Source organism: Bubalus bubalis, chromosome X (genome assembly GCF_019923935.1).
Source record: "Bubalus bubalis isolate 160015118507 breed Murrah chromosome X, NDDB_SH_1, whole genome shotgun sequence".
Lineage (NCBI taxonomy): Eukaryota > Metazoa > Chordata > Mammalia > Artiodactyla > Bovidae > Bubalus > Bubalus bubalis.
Window position 1 is genome coordinate 135,315,266 of NC_059181.1, and position 22,366 is coordinate 135,337,631.

Sequence of the window (22,366 nt, forward strand, 5' to 3'; positions counted from 1 at the left end):
TCAATTTACAGAAGCAAGGAGAACTTCAAAGAGCTAGTCAGGAAGCAGCAGGCGAGGGGCTGCCTGGTGTGATGCAAAGACAAACGTTGAAGTGAAAAGGACAACAAAAGGGTCAAGGACTGGAGATGGCGGCATTCCCAGTGACACACCACATCCTCGTTGCCACAGCAGGCCTCAAGTAGATCCTAGGCTTGAAAGAGAGGAGACATTCATGAGTACAGTGGAAAGAAAAAGTCACGATTCCAGAAAAACTCAAACGGTGGCTTGTTGATTACTGGGGCATAATTACCTGGCTAAAACAAGCTCCTTCGTCTATCTGTCAAGAAGAATGTGGATTCCATTCTAGTGCGAGCGTGTTTCCAAGCTTAACTCAATCTGAATTGATGCATCCCCATGAATGTAGGCCACCAGGACCACTGTCCATGCGAATGGCCAGCCAAGAATAATGGAGGGTTTACCATGCCCTAGTTCAGGGGACCTAGCTGACTTAGGTATCAAATCTGTGTCTCCTGTCACTCCTGCTCCAAAAACGGTTCTGTGCCGTCTGACACTTGAAGGACCAAGTTTATTGTCTCAATGGTCTTCCTCCTTGTGACAAAATATTGAGATCCTCAACAAAACAATGCAGGTCTGGATGCTGGGTCTTCTGCTGTTGCTGGCAAATCTTGACCAACTCTTACAGCTGGCGATGCCTGACAGCACATCTAACCCACAGCTAGGTCGGGGAGAGAGCAGACGCAGTCGTCAGGTCAGGTGGGAGAAGGAGGCAGAGGCAGCGCGAATCTCTTAACAACGGTGTAGAAGCAGGACAAGAGGCATAAATTCCCAGGAGGCCGGGAGAATGCTATGCTTTCGTGGGCCTCTTCTGTAGGAAATGAAGTAGCTAGAAGTTGCAATAGAAGACAACCAAATGACAAACCTCACATATTACAGTGGTTGGAATAGGTTCCAGAAAGCAGAGTCATCAAGCCCATGGCTATCAATTTACAGAAGCAAGGAGAACTTCAAAGAGCCAGTCAGGAAGCAGCAGGCAAGGGGCTGCCTGGTGCAACACAGCAGACAAACGTTGAAGTGAAAAGGACAATGAAAGAACCAAGGACTGGAGATGGCAACAGTCACAGTGAGACACCGCATCCTCGTTGCAACAGAAGGCCTCAAGCAGATCCTAGGCTTGAAAGACAGGAGACATTCATGAGTAGAGTGGAAAGTGAAATCATGATTCCTGAAAAACTCAAACGGTGGCTTGTAGATGACGGGGCCTTAAGTACCTGGCCAAAACAAGCTCCTTCATCCATCTGTCAGGAAGAATGTGGATTCCATTCTAGTGCGAGCCTGGTTCCAAGCATAATCACATCTGACTTGATGCATCCCCATGACCGTAGGCCACCAGGACCATCGGTCCATGCGATTCTCCAGGCAAGAATAATGGAGGGGTTTACCATGCCCTCGTCCAGGGGACCTTGCTGACCCAGGGATCAAACCTGAGTCTCCTGTCACTCCTGCTCCAAAAACGGTTGTGTGCCATCTGAGCCTTGGAGGGCCAAGTTTATTGTCTCAGTCGTCTTCCTCCTTGTGACGAAATATTGAGATCCTCAACAAAACACTGCAGGTCTGGGTCCTGGGCTGTCTCTGGACGCTAGCAAATGGGGCCCAACACATACAGCTGGCAATGCCTCATGGCGCATTTAACCCATAGCTTGGTCGGGGAGAGAGCAGACGCAGTAGTCAGGTCTGGTGGGAGAAGGAGTCGGCAGCAGCAGCGAATCTCTTATTAACGGTGCAGAAGCAGGACCGGGAGCATAAATTCCCAGGAGCCTGGGAGATGCTGTGCTTTCGTGGGCCTCTTCTTTAGGAAATGAAGTAGCTACAGGTTGCCATAGAAGACCACCAAATGTCATACTTCACACATTGCAGTGGTTGGAATAGGTTCCAGAAAGCAGAGGCCTCAAGCCTGTGGCTATCAATTTACAGAAGCAAGGAGAACTTCAAAGAGCCAGTCAGGAAGCAGCTGGCGAGGGGCTGCCTGGTGCGACACAGCAGACAAACGTTGAAGTGAAAAGGACAACGAAAGGACCGAAGACTGGAGATGGCGGCAGTCCCAGTGACACACCGCATCCTCCTTGCCACAGAAGGCCTCAAGTAGATCCTAGGCTTGAAAGAGAGGAATCATTCATGAGTACAGCTGAAAGTCAAATCACGATTCCTGAAAAACTCAAACGGTGGCTTGTTGATGACGGGGCCTTAAGTACCCGGCCAAAACAAGCTGCTTCATCTATCTGTCAGGAAGAATGTGGATTCCATTCTAGTGCGAGCCTGGTTCCAAGCTTAATCACATCTGACTTGATGCATCCCCATGACCGTAGGCCACCAGGACCCTCTGTCCATGCGATTCTCCAGGCAAGAATAATGGAGGGGTTTACCGTGCCTTCGTCCAGGGGACCTTGCTGACCCAGGGATCAAACCTGCGTCTCCTGTCACTCCTGCTCCAAAAACGGTTCTGTGCCATCTGAGCCTTGGAGGACCAAGTTTATTGTCTCAGTCGTCTTCCTCCTTGTGACGAAATATTGAGATCCTCAACAAAACACTGCAGGTCTGGGTCCTGGGCTGTCTCTGGACGCTAGCAAATGGGGCCCAAGACATAGAGCTGGCGATGCCTCACGGCGCATCTAACCCATAGCTTGGTCGAGGAGAGAGCAGACGCAGTAGTCAGGTCTGGTGGGAGAAGGAGTCGGCAGCAGCAGCGAATCTCTTATCAACGGTGCAGAAGCAGGACCGGGAGCATAAATTCCCAGGAGCCTGGGAGAGTGCTGTGCTTTCGTGGGCCTCTTCTTTAGGAAATGAAGTAGCTACAGGTTGCCATAGAAGACCATCAAATGTCATACTTCACACATTGCAGTGGTTGGAATGGGTTCCAGAAAGCAGAGGCCTCAAGCCCGTGGCTATCAATTTACAGAAGCAAGGAGAACTTCAAAGAGCCAGTCAGGAAGCAGCTGGCGAGGGGCTGCCTGGTGCGACACAGCAGACAAACGTTGAAGTGAAAAGGACAACGAAAGGACCGAAGACTGGAGATGGCGGCAGTCCCAGTGACACACCGCATCCTCCTTGCCACAGAAGGCCTCAAGTAGATCCTAGGCTTGAAAGAGAGGAATCATTCATGAGTACAGCTGAAAGTCAAATCACGATTCCTGAAAAACTCAAACGGTGGCTTGTTGATGACGGGGCCTTAAGTACCCGGCCAAAACAAGCTGCTTCATCTATCTGTCAGGAAGAATGTGGATTCCATTCTAGTGCAAGCCTGGTTCCAAGCTTAATCACATCTGACTTGATGCATCCCCATGACCGTAGGCCACCAGGACCCTCTGTCCATGCGATTCTCCAGGCAAGAATAATGGAGGGGTTTACCGTGCCTTCGTCCAGGGGACCTTGCTGACCCAGGGATCAAACCTGCGTCTCCTGTCACTCCTGCTCCAAAAACGGTTCTGTGCCATCTGAGCCTTGGAGGGCCAAGTTTATTGTCTCAGTCGTCTTCCTCCTTGTGACGAAATATTGAGATCCTCAACAAAACACTGCAGGTCTGGGTCCTGGGCTGTCTCTGGACGCTAGCAAATGGGGCCCAAGACATAGAGCTGGCGATGCCTCACGGCGCATCTAACCCATAGCTTGGTCGAGGAGAGAGCAGACGCAGTAGTCAGGTCTGGTGGGAGAAGGAGTCGGCAGCAGCAGCGAATCTCTTATCAACGGTGCAGAAGCAGGACCGGGAGCATAAATTCCCAGGAGCCTGGGAGAGTGCTGTGCTTTCGTGGGCCTCTTCTTTAGGAAATGAAGTAGCTACAGGTTGCCATAGAAGACCACCAAATGTCATACTTCACACATTGCAGTGGTTGGAATGGGTTCCAGAAGCAGAGGCCTCAAGCCTGTGGCTATCAATTTACAGAAGCAAGGAGAACTTCAAAGAGCCAGTCAGGAAGCAGCTGGCGAGGGGCTGCCTGGTGCGACACAGCAGACAAACGTTGAAGTGAAAAGGACAACGAAAGGACCGAAGACTGGAGATGGCGGCAGTCCCAGTGACACACCGCATCCTCCTTGCCACAGAAGGCCTCAAGTAGATCCTAGGCTTGAAAGAGAGGAATCATTCATGAGTACAGCTGAAAGTCAAATCACGATTCCTGAAAAACTCAAACGGTGGCCTGTAGATGACGGGGCCTTAAGTACCCGGCCAAAACAAGCTCCTTCATCTACCTGTCAAGAAGAATGTGGATTCCATTCTACTGCAAGCCTGGTTCCAAGCTTAAATCACTTCTGACTTGATGCATCCCCATGACCGTAGGCCACCAGAACCCTCTGTCCATGCGATTCTCCAGGCAAGAATAATGGAGGGGTTTACCATGTCCTCGTCCAGGGGACCTTGCTGACCCAGGAATCAAACCTGTGTCTCCTGTCACTCCTGCTCCAAAAACGGTTCTGTGCCATCTGAGCCTTGGAGGACCAAGTTTATTGTCTCAGTCGTCTTCCTCCTTGTGATGAAATATTGAGATCCTCAACAAAACACTGCAGGTCTGGGTACTGGGCTGTCTGCAGATGCTAGCAAATGGGGCCCAAGACGTACAGCTGGTGATGCCTCAAGGCGCATCTTACCCATAGCTTGGTCGGGGAGAGAGCAGACGCAGTAGTCAGGTCTGGTGGGAGAAGGAGTCGGCAGCAGCCGCGAATCTCTTATCAACGGTGCAGAAGCAGGACCGGGAGCATAAATTCCCAGGAGTCTGGGAGAGTGCTGTGGTTTTGTGGGCCTCTTCTTTAGGAAATGAAGTAGCTACAGGTTGCCATGGAAGACCACCAAATGACATACTTCACACATTGCAGTGGTTGGAATGGGTTCCAGAAAGCAGAGGCCTCAAGCCCGTGGCTATCAATTTACAGAAGCAAGGAGAACTTCAAAGAGCCAGCCAGGAAGCAGCAGGCGAGGGGCTGCCTGGTTGGATGAAGCAGACAAGCGTTGAAGTGAAAAGGACAAGGAAACGACCGAAGACTGGAGATGGCGGCAGTCCCAGTGAGATACCGCATCCTCGTTGCCACAGAAGGCCTCAAGTAGATCCTAGGCTTGAAAGAGGGGAGGCATTCACAAGTACAGCTGAAAGTCAAGTCACGATTCCTGAAAAACTCAAACAGTGGCTTGTTGATGACTAGGGCCTAAGTACCCAGCCAAAACAAGCTGCTTCATCTATCTGTCAAGAAGAATGTACATTCCATTCTAGTGTGAGCTCAGTTCCAAGCTTAAGTCGTATCAGACTTGATGCATCCCCATGACTGTAGGCCACCAGGACCCTCTGTCCATGGGATTCTCCAGGCAAGAATAATGGAGGGGTTTACCATGCCCTCGTCCAGGGGACCTTGCTGACCCAGGGATCAAACCTGTGTCTCCTGTCGCTCCGGCTCCAAAAACGGTGCTGTGCCGTCTGAGCCTTGGAGGACCAAGTTTATTGTCTCAGTCATCTTCCTCCTTCTGACGAAATTTTGAGGTCCTCAACAAAATATTGTAGGTCCAGATGCTGGGTGGTTGTGGTCGCTGTCAAATGGGGCCCAAGACGTACAGCTGGCAATGCCTGACGGCGAATCTAACCCACAGCTGGGTTGGGGAGAGAGTAGGGACAGTAGTCAGGTCTGGTGGGAGAAGGAGGTGGCAGATGCAGTGAATCTCTTATCAACAGTGCAAGAACAGGACCAGGAGCATAAATTCCCAGGAGGGTGAGAGACTGCTGTGCTAGCATGGGCCTCTTCTTTGAAATGAAGTAGTTACAAGTTGCCATAGAAGACAACCAAATGACATACTTCACACATTGCAGTGGTTGGAATGGGTTCCAGAAAGCAGAGTCCTCAAGCCTGTGGCTGTGAATTTGCAGCAGCAAGCAGAATTTCAAACAGACAGTCAAGAAGCAGCAGTCGAGGGGCTGCCCTGGCCAGAAGCCTGGTACGATGCAGCAGACAGAAGTTGAAAAGGACAAGAAAACAACTGAAGACTGGAGATGGCCACAGTCCCATTGAAACACCGCATCCTTGTTGCCGCAGAAGGGCTGAAGTGGATCCTATGCTTGACAGAGTGTAAACACTCATGAGTAGAGCTGAAGTCAAAGTCACGATTCCTAAAAACTCAAACGGTGGCTTGTTGATGACTGGGGCATAAGTACCCGGCCAATACAAGCTCCTTCATCTATCTGTCAAGAAGAATATGGATTCCAATGTAGTGCGAGAGTGTTTCGTAGCTTAAGTCACATCTGACTCGTTTCATCCCCATGAATGTAGGACACCAGGACCCTCTGTCCATGCGATTCTCCAGGCAAGAATAATGGAGGGGTTTACCATGCCCTTGTCCAGTGTACCTTGCTGACGTAGGGATCAAACCTATGTCTCCTGTCGCTCCTGCCCCCAAAATGTTTCTTTACTATCTGAGCCTTAAAGGTCCAAGTTTATTGTCTCAGTCTTCTTCCTCCTTCTACTGAAATATTGAGGTCCTCAACAAAATATTGTAGGTCTGGATGCTGGGTGGTGTGGGGCTGCTGGCAAATTGGGCACAAGACGTACAGCTGGCAATGCTGATGGCACATCTAACCCTCAGCTGGGTCCGGGAGCGAGTAGGGGGCAGTAGTCAAGGCTGGTGGGAGAAGGAGGCTGCAGCAGCAATTCTCTTATCAATGTTCTGGAAGCAGGACCCAGAGTCTAACTTCCCAGGAGATGAGAGAGTGCTGTGCTTGCATGGGCCCCTTCTTTATGAAATGAACTAGCTACAATTTGCCATAAAGACGAATGTTGATTCCATTTTAGTTCATGCATTGTATGTAGCTTCAGTAGTGTAAACTCTTTGCCACCCCTTGGACCATAACTCAACACGCTCCTCTCTGCATGGTATTCTCCCTGCAGGAATTCTAGAGTAGATTACACCATGCTCTGCTCCAGAGGATCTTTCTGACCCATGGATGGAACCTGTTTGTCCTCTAGCCCCTGCTTGAAGGCAGATTCTTTACTGCTAAGCCACCAGTTAAGCCCTCCATTTTACAGGATTATACAAAATACAGGAAATCTTGAAGAAGCATAGATAATAAGGAGTATGCAATCAATGAGTTTTGGCTGGGATAAAGATGTACTTCAATGTGATGCTGGACACTCAACTGCTCTACAAATTTGAGAGGCCACATATGCTGAGATCCTTGTCGACTGCCCTGATGCATCCATGTCCCAGGTGTACAGGGCCTCAAATCTCCTGAGATTGTTTGTAAGAATTGGAGCAGTGTTGGCCTATACATTTCTGGATGAGAAGAGCCTTGCTTTATTACTTAATGAATTATCTTCATGATTTCCTAAAATACCATGTAGAGAACTCTACAACTTTATTGCCACCAATTATGCAGTTGCTCTCCCTGAGTACCATTGGAAAGCTGTGTGAGGTGCTTAAACCCAACCACTTTTGATTCTCTTTAAATACATTTTGTGTCTTAATCCTCTCCTGTACAAACAATGTACTTTGTAAATGTTCATGTACAACAAAATTTGTTTGTTTTGTTTGATTTTAAATGTAGAAAATAAAAGGAGTTACAGCTCCTTTTGTCGTTTCAAAGTTTCTACCATTGTATTCAGTGATAGACAACAGAGAGACAAACTGTCGAGTGTTTTATTGCTTAGTTGAGAAAGCTGCTTTTGAACGCTGGCAGTTTCTATTCCTTTGACACTATGCACTTTTATAATATGTGCTAATGCTGTATGACATAATACTCTGATTCCTAGTGCCAAATGTTCAGTTCAGTGTATATAACTGAACACACTCATGTATTTCTGCTCTCCCCATTTTTTCTGGTGCTTAAAGTAAAAAGAGCCCATCCTTTGCGAGTCATCCATCCATGTTGTCTGTTAGGCATTTTATCTTTGCTCAGATTGTTGAAGAACACTGGCTTGTTTCATAGTTTATATATTTGTGCCTAATGCATATTTTAACATGATAGACTCAGTACATTGTGAAGCTACAGCTTTCTGGAAAACTTAATCTTTTAGAAACTGTTTTTCAGGCAGTCCTAAAATGGTGGAGGCATAGGATGGAGAGACCACTTTCTCCCCTACAAATTCATCAAAAGAACATTTGAACGCTGAGCAAATTCCACAAAACTACTTCTGAATGCTGGCAGAGGACATCAGGCACCCAGAAAGGCAGCCCATTGTCTTCGAAAGGAGGTAGGACAAAATATAAAAGATAAAAAGAGAGACAAGAGAGGTAGGGACGGACATCCGTCCTGGGAAGGGAGACTTAAAAAAGAGAGAAGTTTCCAAACACCAGGAAGCACTCTCTCTGGTGGGTCTGTGGCGAGCTTTGGAATCTCAGAGGGCAAATAACCGGGAGGAAAAATGAATAAATAATTAAAACCCACAGATTATGTGCCTAACAGCAACTCCCAGTGGAGCAGCAGCCCAGACGCTCACATCCATCACTAGCAAGTGGGGGCTGAACAGGGAGGCACGGGCTGCAGTGCTCTGGGTAAGGACTGGGCCTGAATACCCCAAGGATAATCTGAGGGAACTAGTCAGAGATAGCAACCCTGATTGTGAGATAACAATCCCGCGAAAAGGCTTAAACTAAGACACCGCCAGGATCCCTCACAGAACAAAGGACTGAGCAGAACTAGCCGGCTTAAGACTGGCCCATCCCCCACTGGAGACATGCAGGCGAGGAGAGCCAGAGCTGGAAGGGGGCAATCACAGCCCCAGAGAGGCATCCTATACCAAACCGCAAGCAGACTTCCTTGTAAAATCAAGACTTCTTGGGATTCTGGACAGTCAACATCCACCAGGAGGGTCTCAGGCAGAGATCAGCTCCCCAGAAGAGACACATGGTACACCTGAGAAGGCGTGCTTGTTGTACACCCAGAAAACCAAGGGACTGGGACGGGGGAGGCTATAAGCCGCAGCCTTCAACTGGGGGCAATTGTGCTAGCCAAGCACCTGGTCACCTTAGCTGCTCAGACCTGGGACGGGCACAAAACGCAGGCCCAACCAAGTCTGCACCTTTGTGGAGTACCCGAGAACCTGAGCGGCTTAGACCTGGGAAGTGCATGCAAACCAGGGCCTGCATCAGACAGTTCCCGGCAGAACAAGCTAGATGCTGAGCAGTGTAGACTGGGAAACCACACACGCCATGAGTGGGGGCAAACCCAATGCAGCTCAAACACTGTGAGCACATGCCAGTGATATTTGTTTGCAGTGTTCCTCCCTCCCCACAGCACGACTGAACAAGTCAGCCTAAAAAAGTGACCACCACTGTCCCTGTTGTGTCAGGGCAGAAATTAAGACACTGAAGAGACCAGCAAACAAGCTAAAATAAACAGAGGGAACCGTTCTCGAAGTGACAGGTGCAATAGATTAAAACCCTGTAGTTAGCACCAACTACATAGGAAGGGGCCTATAGACCTTGAGAAGTACAAGCCGGACCAAGGAACTATATGAAAATGAACTGACCCCACACGGTCCACAACAGCTACAGAAAAAGTCATAGATAATTTTTACTATTATCATTTTTTAAATTTAAAAAATATATATTTTTAAGTCCCCTATTACTCCATTAATTTTCACTTTATAACCTACTATTACCTTGCCAAAAAAAAGACCCTAAAAATTGATTTTCAGATCTAAAAATAAATTTTTTCTTTAAATTTCAATATATATATATATATATATATATATATATATATATATATTTTAGTCATCTAAACTCAGACATAAAGTTTAGGGATGATGAAGAGTAACACAGTCCATCCCATATTCAGTTCTCCTCTGACCTTCTCTGCATGATTAATAAACTAATGTATTCTTCACAGATATCCATAGCTTTGTTAATATAAAGTTATCTTACTACAAATGTTTCTAAAAATTATGTTTTAATGTTAGTCATATGATGTTTTGGGTTTCCCTCTAATTATGGTTTGTTCACCAATTAATTCTTTGCACAAATATTTCTAATATATGACTACTTTTCCCAATATTGGTACACTGAAGCTGGCAACCAGTGTCTCAGAGGACCAAGGCTACATCTACTGGAAGCTATTACTGGCAGAGTGATTTTCTGGGTGACAATACTGCATCAACAAACATGCATATTAAACAACTTTAGTTCAGAAGTCACTTGCGGATATATCACTATTCTACCATAAACTGGTGACTGTCTCAACATCCTTCTTATGGGGCAGAATTAGCTGGAAGTTAAAGCTATTAATGTATAATTTTAAGAATTAATTCTTCAACATCCTACTTTATGTGCAGAGTGACAAATTTCATTGTTGTAGAAAATTTTATCATATATTCAGTTCTGAACAGTTCATACGGAAGACAGGCATGAGTGACAAAATTTTTTTTTTTTTCATAGGGAGATCCTGTTTTGTTGTATTATCTGATCCTGAAACTCAGGGACCCTTGGTGGCAGCTGAGGCAGATAAATCTTTCAGAGAGATATGCTCCAGGTTCAAGGAAACCAAATGATCTCTGTCTCCTGGGCCAGTGTCATTACAGTATTGCTAAGTTCTGCCTGCTCACACCTCTTTCATATGAACTGTTCAGAACTGAATATATGATAAAATTTTCTACAACAATGAAATTTGTCACTCTGCCAGCTTGATAAATTGTAGTCCCAACTGGCAGAGCCATTTGCCTTGCAGTAAGCACAAGATGACAGAGTTCTTTTCTCCACATCCTCTTCAACACTTGTTATTTCCTACCTCTTTGATAATAGAATGCCAAAAGTTGTGAAGCAATAGCTCATTGTGGTTTTCATTTGTATTTCTCTAATAATTAAGGATGTTGAACATCCTTTCATTTGCCCAATGAACTATCATATGTCACCTTTGGAAAAATGTTTATTCAGGTCCTTTGTCCATTTTTAAAACTTGGGATTTTGTTGTTGTTTTTGTTATTCACTTAAATGTGTTCTTTATATATTTTGACCTTTGAGTTCAGTTCAGTTCAGTCGCTCAGTCATGTCCGACTCTTTGCGACCCCATGAATCGCAGCACGCCAGGCCTCCCTGTCCATCACCAACTCCCAGAGTTCACTCAAATTCACGTCCATCGAGTTGGTGATGCCATCCAGTCGTCCCCTTCTCCTCCTGCCTCCAATCCCTCCCAGCATCAGAGTCTTTTCCAATGAGTCAACTCTTTGCATGAGGTGGCCAAATTACTGGAGTTTCAGCTTTAGCATCATTCCTTCCAAAGAAATCCCAGGGCTGATCTCCTTCAGAATGGACTGGTTGGATCTCCTTGCAGTCCAAGGGACTCTCAAGAGTCTTCTCCAAAAACAGTTCAAAAGCAATCAATTTTTTGGCACTCAGCTTTCTTCCCAGTCCAACCCTCACATCCATACATGACCACTGGAAAAACCATAGCCTTGACTAGATGGACTTTTGTTGGCAAAGTAATGTCTCTGCTTTTTTAATATATTTTCTAGGTTGGTCATAACCTTCCTTCCAAGAAGTAAGTGTCTTTTAATTTCATGGCTGCAGTCATCATCTGCAGTGATTTTGGAGCCCCAAAAAATAAAGTCTGACACAGTTTCCACTGTTTCCCCATCTATTTCCCATGAAGTGATTTTTGCCATTAAATCTTATCAAATTTATGATTTGCAAGTATTTTCTTTTAGTAGGTTGTCTTTTGATTATGATTTGGTTTCCTGAGCTGTTGCAGAAACCATTTAATTTGCTGCAGGTTCCACTTATTTATTTTTGGTTTTGCTTCCTTTGCATGAGGAGACATCCAGAAAGGTACTGCTAAACTGATGTTAAAGAATGTACTCTTTATGCTTTCTGCTAGGAGTTTATGGTTTCATACGCCATATTCAAGTCTTTAGTTCACTTTGTGTATGGCATGAGGTAGCAGTCTTCTTGTTTTCTTATTACTCTATAACTCGTTTAATTTTGTGTTTTCTACCATTTTATGTTAGTAGTTTTCTATGTTTTTCTCGGTTTCCTCTTTTTTTGTGTGTCTGTGCTATAGATGTTATGTTTTGTGGTTGCCATGAGGTATTTTTAAGATGTCTCCTAGACAAAACAGTCCTTTTTCTGCTGATAGCATCTTATCTTTGTCTGATTTTCATCCTTTTTCTCTTCTCCCTTTTATGCTCTTATCTCACATTATGTATCCGTTTTTGTTTTGATTTTATCAAATTGCAGGTGTAATTATTTTTTACTGTCTTTTCTCTTTAACCTTCATGCTATAATTAACTGCTTAACAGCCCATTCTAATATGGAGTTGAAAATGTCCAATTCTATCACCTTATTCAAAGCTTTATGTGCCTTTGCCTTTTTGTTTCAGATAGAAGAGCTGGTTTCAACATGTCTTGTAAGGCAGGTCTAGGGGTTGAGAAACTCCCTCAGCTTTTGTTTTTCTGGGAAAGGATTTTATTTCTTCTTCATAGCTGAATGGCATCTTGCTAAATAGTGTATTGTTGGTTGACAATTTTTATCTTTTAGTATTTTGAGTACATCATTCCACTCTCTCCTTGACTATAGAGAAATCTGCTGATAGCCTAATAAGAGTTTCTTTGTAGGTTACCATTTTTCCCCCATGGCTGACTTTAAAATTCTGCCTTTGTCATTGACTTTTGATAGTTTTAATATATCTTGAGGAAGGTCTTTTTGCATTGAGGTAATTAGGTATTCTCTTGGTTTCGTGAAATTCTATATCCTGTTCCTTCCCCATATTTGGGAAGTTCTCACCTATTTTTTCTTTAAATGAATGCTGTTATACTACCTTCTACCTTTCTCCTTCTGGGATACCCATTATCTTAATTTTTCCCTTTTTAAGAGTTGGGTAGTTCTCATATTATTTCTTCATTTTTTTAGATTTTCTTTCTCTTGTTTTATGTGGGTCACTGCTAGAGTTCTACCTTTGAACTCACTGATTCTGTCTTCCACATGGTCTTTTCTATTTACAATGCTTTCTATGCATTATTCATCTCATTTTGGAGGGTTCTTCAACTTAATAATTTGGTACTTTTTTTTTTTTTTTTTTAGGGATTCACAGGCACCTCAGTGGTCAAGAATCCACCTGCCAATGCAGGAGACACAGGAGATGCAGGTACGATCCCTAGGTCAGGAAGATCCCCTAGAATAGGGAATAGAAACTCACTCCAGTATCCTTACCTGGGAAATCCCATGGACAGAGAAGACTTGTGGGATGCAGTCTATGGGGTCACAGAGTTGGACACAACTGAGCACAGTTCAGTTCAGTTCAATCACTCAGTTGTGTCTGACTCTTTGCGACCCCATGAATTCCAGCACACCAGGCCTCCCTGTCCATCACCAACTCTCGGAATTCACCCAAACTCATGTCCATCGAGTCGGTGATGCCATCCAGCCATCTCATACTTTTTTGTCCCCTTCTCCTCCTGCCCCCAATCCTTCCCAACATCAGAGTCTTTTCCAATGAGTCAACTTTTCGCATGAGGTGGCCAAAGTATTGGAGTTTAAGCTTCAGCATCAGTCCTTCCAGTGACTGATCTCCTTTAGGATGGACTGGTTGGATCCCCTTGAAGCCCAAAGGACTCCCAAGAGTCTTCTCCAACACCACAGTTCAAAAGCATCAATTCTTCAGTGCTCAGCTTTCCTCACAGTCCAACTCTCACATCCATACATGACCACTGGAAAAACCATAGCCTGGACTAAATGGACAACTGAGCACACATTCTGTTTAAGAGTTTCGGTTTCTCCTTCTGTTAATTTTATTCATGATCTGACTGAACTGCCTTTCTAGGTTTTCATTCTACGTTTTCTTGTATATCACTTAGTTTCTTCATGACAGTTACTTTGAATTCTGTTATCAGTTACTTGGCAAAATTCCATTTACACCGCTTCTTGGGAACTGTCATTTTCTTCTTGTGATACAATGTTAGTGTGGTTCTTCATTTTACTTGATGTTGTTCCTCTGCTGATGCATTTGAAGTAATGAACACCTTTCTTCCTTCTCTTCCTCTCCTCCTTTTTCTTCTTTCTTGATTCTAAGAATTCAACAAGTTAGTATACCTCTGGGTATACCTGAGAATTGAAGCTTTTCAACCTACAAGGACTCTTTCAGAGTTATCTCCCCTCAATGTTGCTGATTGTGCCTCTGGAGTCACAGATGCCTTGCCGCTACTGGTGTAACTGGCACTGCTGCCTGTGGCACCAGGATGGTGGGAACCTGTACTGGATCCAGTATCCTGTGTTGTATACTCTCCCATCATGAGGAGGGGTGGGGAACCAGTGTCAAAGGTGTCTCTGCCTTGACTAGGGTTGTTAGGTTCATGGCTGCCACCACTGTAGGTGGTATTGCAGAGCCAGAGTCATAGGTGCCTCTATGGCTGATGGGACAGGGTCACAGGTTTTACTGCCCTATGTTCAGTTAGTTCCCTGTGGCTGTGGACACCACTTCAGCTGAAAGGCTGGTTATCTGTGTGTTGCCTTCCCTGATGCTACTAGGTTCTCTGGGGCTACAGGCTCAGCCACTGCAGCTGGGGGCCCAGGATAACAGGCACTGTCTCAACTGCTCCACTTGTTCTACCTCTTCTATGTTTCCACTCCACCTACCTGTAGATGTACAGATGTGTAGAACTGTCCAGAATCCTGGGTAGAGGCATCTTTGTTGAGTTATAGCTGTTTTAATGGTTATAGACTGAAAAGGAGAGAAAAAGGGAGCATTTCATGATGCCATGATATTGACATTACTCAATAATTCTTTATTAATATTGGGTTAGACAAGAAGTTCATTTGGGTTTTTTCCATAAGATGTTAGTTAAATTCAAGCTTTTTCAAAAATTATCTTAAAATTCTAGCTTAAACTGAATACATTGTAAGTGAGAAACTTTCAAGTTACATTGATACTTTAATCACCTGCTTTCAATCACTATCGTTCCTAGTTCCTTCTAACTATAGACATAACTTCTTCATATTTACCTGAGGCCTCTCCAACGTGATTTGGACACCAACAATTCTCAGCCTTGTATTTTTCAGAATTTGCAAATCTCAGCTACTACAGGGAAGAAAATTATATTGTAAGAAAATAAGACTGTGTTTCTTTCTCAAGGCCCTGATTTCGTAACTATTTCATTCATCTAATAAGTGAAAATATATTTTCCAGAAAATGATCTTACACTTTGTTTTATAGCTAAATTTATATATAAGACCTCAGATTAATTTAAGCCCTCAGATTCATCTAATTTAAAAGCTGTTTTTTAGGTTAATAAACAAGTCTAAAGCAAACAAGTCAGGTAACAATAACAAAAAGACATGTAAATGCATTCAGTGAGGTATATTAATCTGTATTTATCTTTTATTTTTTGAGGTTTTGTGATTTTTATTTTTACTGAAGTACAGTTGATTTATATTAGTTTCACGTATATAACATTCAATATTTTTATAGATTATATTCCATTTACTGTTATAAAATATTAGCTAAATCCCATGCACTGTACAATATCTTTGTAGCTTATTTGTTTCGTACATATTAATTTGTATTTTTCAATCCCATATCCCTGTCTTGCCCCACTGTTAACTACTAGACTTTTCTCTATATCTGTGATTCTGCTTTTATTTTTTCATTTACTTCATTTTTTAGATTCCACATCAAATGATAACATACAGTATGTGTCTTTCTCTGACTTATTTCACTAAGCATAATACCCTTCAGGTCCATTCATATTATTGCAAATTTTCACTTTTTTAAGGCTGGGTAATATTCCAGTGTATAATCTTAATTATATAGATTCAAATTTTACATCTGCATATAACCTCATAATTACTACCCTTTTCAATTTATTATTCCATACAGTTCTCTTATGTCTCATTTTTATATTTTTTCTTTTAATATAAATTTATTTTAATTGGAGGTTAATTACTTTATAATACTGTATTGGTTTTGCCATACATCAACATGAATCCGCCACAGGTATACACGTGTTCCCCATCCTGAACCCCCCTCCCTCCTCCCTCCTCGTACCATCCTTCTGGGTCATCTCAGTGCACCAGACCCAAGCATCCAGTATCATGCATCGAACCTGGACTGGCAACTCTGTTCTATACATCTGTGTCTCTTTTGCTGTCTCACACACAGGGTTATTGTTACCATCTTTCTAAATTCCATATATATGTGTTAGTATACTGTATTGGTGTTTTTCTTTCTGGCTTACTTCACTCTGTATAATTGGATCCAGTTTCTCGGCTGTGCCTCACAGCTCGCAAGATCTTAGTCCTCCCAGTGTAAAGTCCTAACCACTGGACTGCCAGGGAATTCCCTCTTATGCCCCTTTTAAATCAATCACCCACTATACAGCCAACCACTGTTCTTATTTCTGTCACCATAAATTTGTTTTGCCTCTTCTTAAATATTATGTAAAAAGAAATCAGAGTATGTACTAATTTGTGCATAGTTTGTGTTTGGTTTCTGTCAAATAAGTTATCTATGATATTCACTGATAGTAGTATGTATAGCGGGAATTTTATCCTTTGTAATCGATGTGTTCATAGACCAGAATTTATTTAATTCTATTCTTGATAGGCATGTGGTTATTTCCAGTTTGGGTATATTATAAACTACTTTGCTATGAATTTCTTATACTTGCATTTCAAAGTACAGGCACGTAAGCACTTGTTTCTCTAGGGGTGGGATTGCTGTATTGCATCATAAATAGGAATATTGTTTGCTTCAGTATCTAGTGCCAAGATAGGTTTCCCTCCCAAAGTGTTTGTACTATTTCCAACAACCAAAACAGCATAATGAGAGTCCCAGTTTTTTTTACATCTTAACCAAGTTTGGAATTGTCAGCTTTCTTAATTTTAGCTATTTTGGTATGACTGTAAAGATACCTCACTTTGTTTTTATTTGCTTTCCCCTAGTGAAGAACAATGCTGGTCACCATTTTGGAAAAATGGAACCAGAAGCAATTAGATATCACTGCACACCTATTGAAATGGATAAAACTGTAAACAAGAAACTTAAAATACAAAGTTTTGGAGAGAATGCAGAAAAACAGAAATGTCACACACTGCTGGTAAGAATGTAAAATGTTATAATCATTTTAGAAAACAGTTTGGCAGATACTTATGAAGTTAAATAACCACATAACATATGTCTAGCAATCCAAATCCTAAGGATTTTCCAAGAGAAATGTAAATTATGTTAATACAAAAGCTTGGACATATATATAGAAGTTTTATTCAAAAATTTAACCGAACTGAAAGAACTTAGATGCCTTTCAAAAGGTGGATAGATAAGCCTTATTACATACATGGAATGGAATGTTCCTTAGCCATAAAAATAAGGAACTAGTAATTCATTCAATTTAGATAAATTTTAAATGTACTTTGATAAAAGAAGCCAGATCTAAAAAGACTATATGTGATATGATTCTATTTATATGACATCATACATGGCCATAAGACAAGTTATAAATTTATTATAAGTATACAGTCTGATTGCAATGGAATTTAATCTCCTACTAGGGGAAAAAATCCAAAAAATAGACAAACTTTAAAACTAAGGAACATACTTCTACATAACCCATAGATAAAGTCAGTAATCACAGTAAAATTAGATAAGTTATTTAAATGAGTAATAACGAAAGAAATGAGCATTCAGGAAAATAAATATCTAGAATAAATTATCTAAGTCTCCAACTTAAGAAGCTATAAAAATAATTGTTCAGAAATCTAAAGTAAGGAGATGGAAGGGGATAACAAACTACAATCAGAAATCAAAGAGGGACTTCCCTGACAGTCCAGTGGTTAAGAGTGTGCTAAATGTAGGGAGCATGGGTTCCATCTCTGGTCAGGGAACTAAGATCCTACATGCTGTCTGTAGAACACAGCCAAAAAAAGAAATAGGGAACAGTACAAAAAAGTTTTAAATTGAAAAAGTTTTTGAAAAGTTTAATAAATTGCCAAGAATCCACATGCAATGCAGAAGACCTGTTCGATGCTTGGGTTGAGATCCCCTGGAGAAGGGAAAGGCTACCCACTCCAGTATTCTGGCCTGGAGAATTCCATGGACTGTATAGTCCATGGGATCCCAAAGAGTCAGACATGACTGAGTGACTTTCACTTTCACCTCACAAATCCTTAAAAGAAGGACCAACACTTGAGTGAATGTGGATTTTCACTACAGATCTGGGATATATTAAAAGTATGGGTGGTCAGAAAAATGGGGTACTACAAATTTCCAAGACCTGTTCTCCCTCTGGAAAAACACAAAACAAGCAGGGCTCTCTGAGCCATCTTTCTCAGATTTCTGGAGAACACTCAAAGGTTTATAGAAACCAAGTGAACACTCAATCAGAAAAAAACATCCTCCAAAATTATAGAAAATTTTATTTGTATGTTTACTTTTCCCCACATTCTTCTGGTGTGGAGTCAGTTTTGGTCTTGAAGTGGGAGCATGCTAGTTTCCAGTTCCTTCTCTTAAACCAGAGAGAACTGGCTGATCTTATTTGCAGATTATTGTATACATCTGTTCTAACATGTTTAGGGGATACCTGAAGCAAAGCATTCATTTCTATTTCTCCCAACTCAGGTCACAGGTGGGATAAGTAGCAGGCACCTCTCATAAAAGCTGCAAGAGGACAATAAATCCACAGAAACCAGAGGCAAGATATTATGGGCAGAGACATACAACAGACCACCTAAGGAACTAGAGTGAGGCTTTTTGTGGAATTAGGATGTTCAACACCAGCCATATATATGGCTGAGAAAACTCGGAAAGCTGAGATACATGCTCAAAAAGGACTTGAGTAGACATCAAGCTTTCATGTTGGGCTCCAGAAAAGAGGCAATTTGCAAAGACTAGAAGAGGTAACTGAGTCTTTTTGTTTCTTTTTCTTTCTTTCTTTCTTTTTTTTTTTTGGTTTGTTCTGTTATAGCTTGTGGCATTAAAAAAAATTTTTACTAAAATATTCCCTAAATGTAAGTTATGAAAATAGAGACTTCAGTGATTACATTCAGTAAGAAATAGCCTTTGTAAAAATGGTCTAGCAAAGTCCCAAATGTTAATACCACAGTTTAAGTAATTTAAAAAATACCACAGAAAATCCTGGAGAACTGGATGTGAATTCCAGTGTTACCACAATGTAAGTGTCAAATTCCCAATCTGAAATAACACTTAATGCTGAGCAAAAGATGAAGAAACCATCCCTAAAAAAAATCCATACTTTAAGCCAGCCATTGTTGATTTAACCTTGATGAGTTCTAGAAACTTTTCTTTAAATTTCAAAAAAATCTCCACCTTCCTTCTGGTACATAGCTAAATTACCTGAAAACAATTTAATCTTTCAGGACTTAAAAAACCAGGACAGTGGTTAGTAATTAGTCATCAGATTAGTAATCAGAAATAGTAATCCAGACTTCAGCTGAACCCAATATCTGCTAGCCACAGATTTGTCAAACCCTGAGACTATAAAAGATCCCAAACCATTGTTGCCTTCAGAGTTCTGACCCTAGAGATTCGCTGCCATGCTGCTGAGTGACATCACCTATAAGCGCTCTGTTTCCCTCCCCTCTGTGAGTCCCCTATCCCTCTTCTTCTGAGCAATGATCCAAAAGTTTCTGGAAGGTTCCCTACTGTGAGAGACTTCCTATCATAAGAAATCTTATCAAACCACCACCCAAATAAATCTCTGCTACAGCTACCTCTTGTCTTTCCTAGGAATCATAAACTAATTGATATGACTACAGGTGTATATTGAACTGATTAGATTACATTTCATCAAATTTAAGACATTGTCTGCCACTATTTCTTCAGTAAGTTTTTTTGACATTTATCTCTGTTTTATCTTTGAGGATGTTAATTACACATGTAATTGACTTTTTGACCTTGCCCACAGCTCACTGATTTTCTCGTCATTTTATGGTTTATCTTCTCTTTTATAATTTGCATTGAATATCTCCACATTCACAAATCTTTCTGTATCATCTAATATGCCCTTAATCCATTCAGCATATTTTGGAGTTTTTATCTGTGTAAATTTGATTTATGCCATGCTTCCCTGGTGGCTCACCTGGTAAAGAATCCACCTGCAATGCATGAGACCTGGGTTCGACCCCTGGGTTGGGAAGATCCCGTGGAGAATGGAAAGGCTACCCACTCCAGTATTCTGGCCTGGAGAATTCCATGCACTGTATATAGTCCATGGGGTCACAAAGAGTTGTAAACAACTAAGTAACTTTCACATATCTTTCATGTCTCTAACTTCTTCAAGACTGAAATTATAATCATCATTATGTCCTTTTTTGCTAATTCTAAGCACTGTGTCATTGTGTCATTTCTGGATTGGTTTCTGTTTATTAATTTCTGTTCTCATTTGGGATATACCTTCCTGTTTAATGCTTTTTTTTTTAATGGCATGCCAGCCATTGTGGATTTAACCTTGTTGAGTTCTAGACACTTTTAATTCCAAAAAAATCTCCACCTTCCCTTACCTGAAAACAATTTAATCTTTCAGGACTTTCTTTTAAGATTTATTAGACAAAACCAGGACAGTGGTCAATCTTCGGCTAAGTATTTTCTCTCCTATGGAGGTAAGACTCATCATCTGTACTCTACCAGTGAGCCATGAATCTTCATGAAGCTTTCCAGTTTGGCTGAAAGAAACAGGCATTATTCCTGGCCCTGTATGAGTTCTAAATGCTGTTTCCTCTAATTATTTTGTATGGTTCACTTCTGGTCTTGGGTCACTTCCTCAGAAGCATATGCTCATGAGTTGACTGAGTTTAATAATTGAATGAGACCTTCTGCAGTGATCTGGAGTTGCTTTTCTGTGTTACTCTCTTCACTCTTGAATTGTGTCCTGCAAACTCTAGGCCTTTTGTGTCCCATTGCATAGCCTGTTTCATATACTCAGTGCAGAAGGTTCATTGGGCTTGTCTGACTTCTTTTTCCTCAGTTTCCTGGAAATCTTCTCCCAAAAGCTGGTACAAATATAGCAGTGTATACATGTCGATCTCCAGCTCCCAACATACCCCTTCTCAACGCCACCTTTCCTCCCTGGTAACAATAAGTCTGTTCTCTGAGTCTGTTTCTGTTTTTTAAGTAAGTTCATTTGTACCATTACTTTTTAGATTCCGCATATAAGGGATATATCATATTTCTCTTTCTCTGGCTTCACTCAGTATGACACATTCTAGGTCTTTCCATGTTGTTGCAAATGGCATTATTTCTGTCTTTTTAAGGGCTGAGTAATATTCCATTGTATATATGTCCCGCGTCTTCTTTATCCGTTGTTGTCAATGGACATTTAGTTTGCTTTCATGTCTTGGCTATTGTAAACAGTGCTGCAGTGAACACTGGTTTCCAATTATCCTTTCAGATCATGTTTTTCTCTGGATATATGCCCAGAACTGGGATTCCAAGACCATATGGTAGCTCTATTTTTCAGTTTTTTAAGGAATCACCATACTCTACCAACCTAGACAGCATATTAAAAAGCAGAGACATTACATACACTGCCAACAAAGGTCCTCAGTCTAGTCAAAGGTCTAGTCAAAGCTATGGTTTTTCCAGTAGTCATGTATGGATGTGAGAGTTGGACTATAAAGAAAGCTGAGTGCCAAAGAATTGATGCTTTTGAACTGTGGTGTTGGAAAAGGCTCTTGAGAGTCCCTTGGACAGCAAAGAGAACAAAGCAGTCCATCCTAAAGAAAATCAGTCCTGAATATTCATTGGAAGGACTGATGCTGAAGCTGAAACTCCAATACTTTGGCCACCTGATGCAAGGAACTGATTCATTGGAAGAGACACAGATGCTGGGAAAGATTGAAGGCAGGAGGAGAAGGGGATGACACATGATGAGATGGTTGGATGGCATCACCAACTTGATGGACATGATTTTGAGTAGTCTCCAGGAATTGGTGATGGACAGGGAAGGCTTGCCATGCTGCAGTCCATGAGGATGCAAAGAGTTGGACACAACTGAGCTACTGAACTGAAACTGTTCTCCATAGTGGCTGTACCAATTTACATTCTCACGACTAGTGTACAAGGGTTCCCTCCTCTCCACACCCTCTCCAGCATTTATTGCTTGTGGAATTTTGGAGAATAGCTATTTTGACTACTGTGAGGTAATTATCTCATTGTAGTTTTGATTTGCATGTCTCTCAAAATTAGTGATGTTGAACATCTTTTCATGTGCTTACAATCAGTTCAATGTCTTTTTTGGAGAAGTGTCTATTTAGGTCTTCTTCCTATTTTTTTAAAAGTATTTATTTATGGCTGTGTTGAGTCTTCATTGCTATGCATGGACTTTTCTCTAGTTGTGGCAACTGGGGTCTACTCCCTAGTTGTGGTGTGTGGGCTTCTTGTTTCACAGCACAGGCTCTAGGAACAAG

At 42.1% G+C, this 22,366-nt stretch overlaps 1 protein-coding gene and 2 pseudogenes across 2 annotated transcripts in view; 2 read left to right on the forward strand and 1 right to left on the reverse strand.

Annotated features, from left to right (window-relative positions):
• The first annotated feature begins 3,335 nt into the window (after window positions 1-3,335).
• On the forward strand, window positions 3,336-4,453 carry LOC123331703 (annotated as a pseudogene).
• Window positions 4,454-5,570: 1,117 nt separating this feature from the next.
• LOC112582049 lies at window positions 5,571-7,607 on the forward strand (annotated as a pseudogene).
• A 6,287-nt stretch (window positions 7,608-13,894) lies between these two features.
• LOC123331720 overlaps window positions 13,895-22,366 on the reverse strand; it is a 114,704-nt gene continuing 106,232 nt past the window's right edge. For both annotated transcript variants that reach the window (XR_006640606.1, XR_006640605.1), the window contains 3 exons: window positions 14,951-15,026; window positions 14,585-14,669; window positions 13,895-14,016 (listed from right to left, as the gene is read on the reverse strand). The gene's annotated coding sequence lies outside the window, so the exon portion shown is untranslated. The remainder of the gene's footprint in view (window positions 14,017-14,584; window positions 14,670-14,950; window positions 15,027-22,366) is intronic.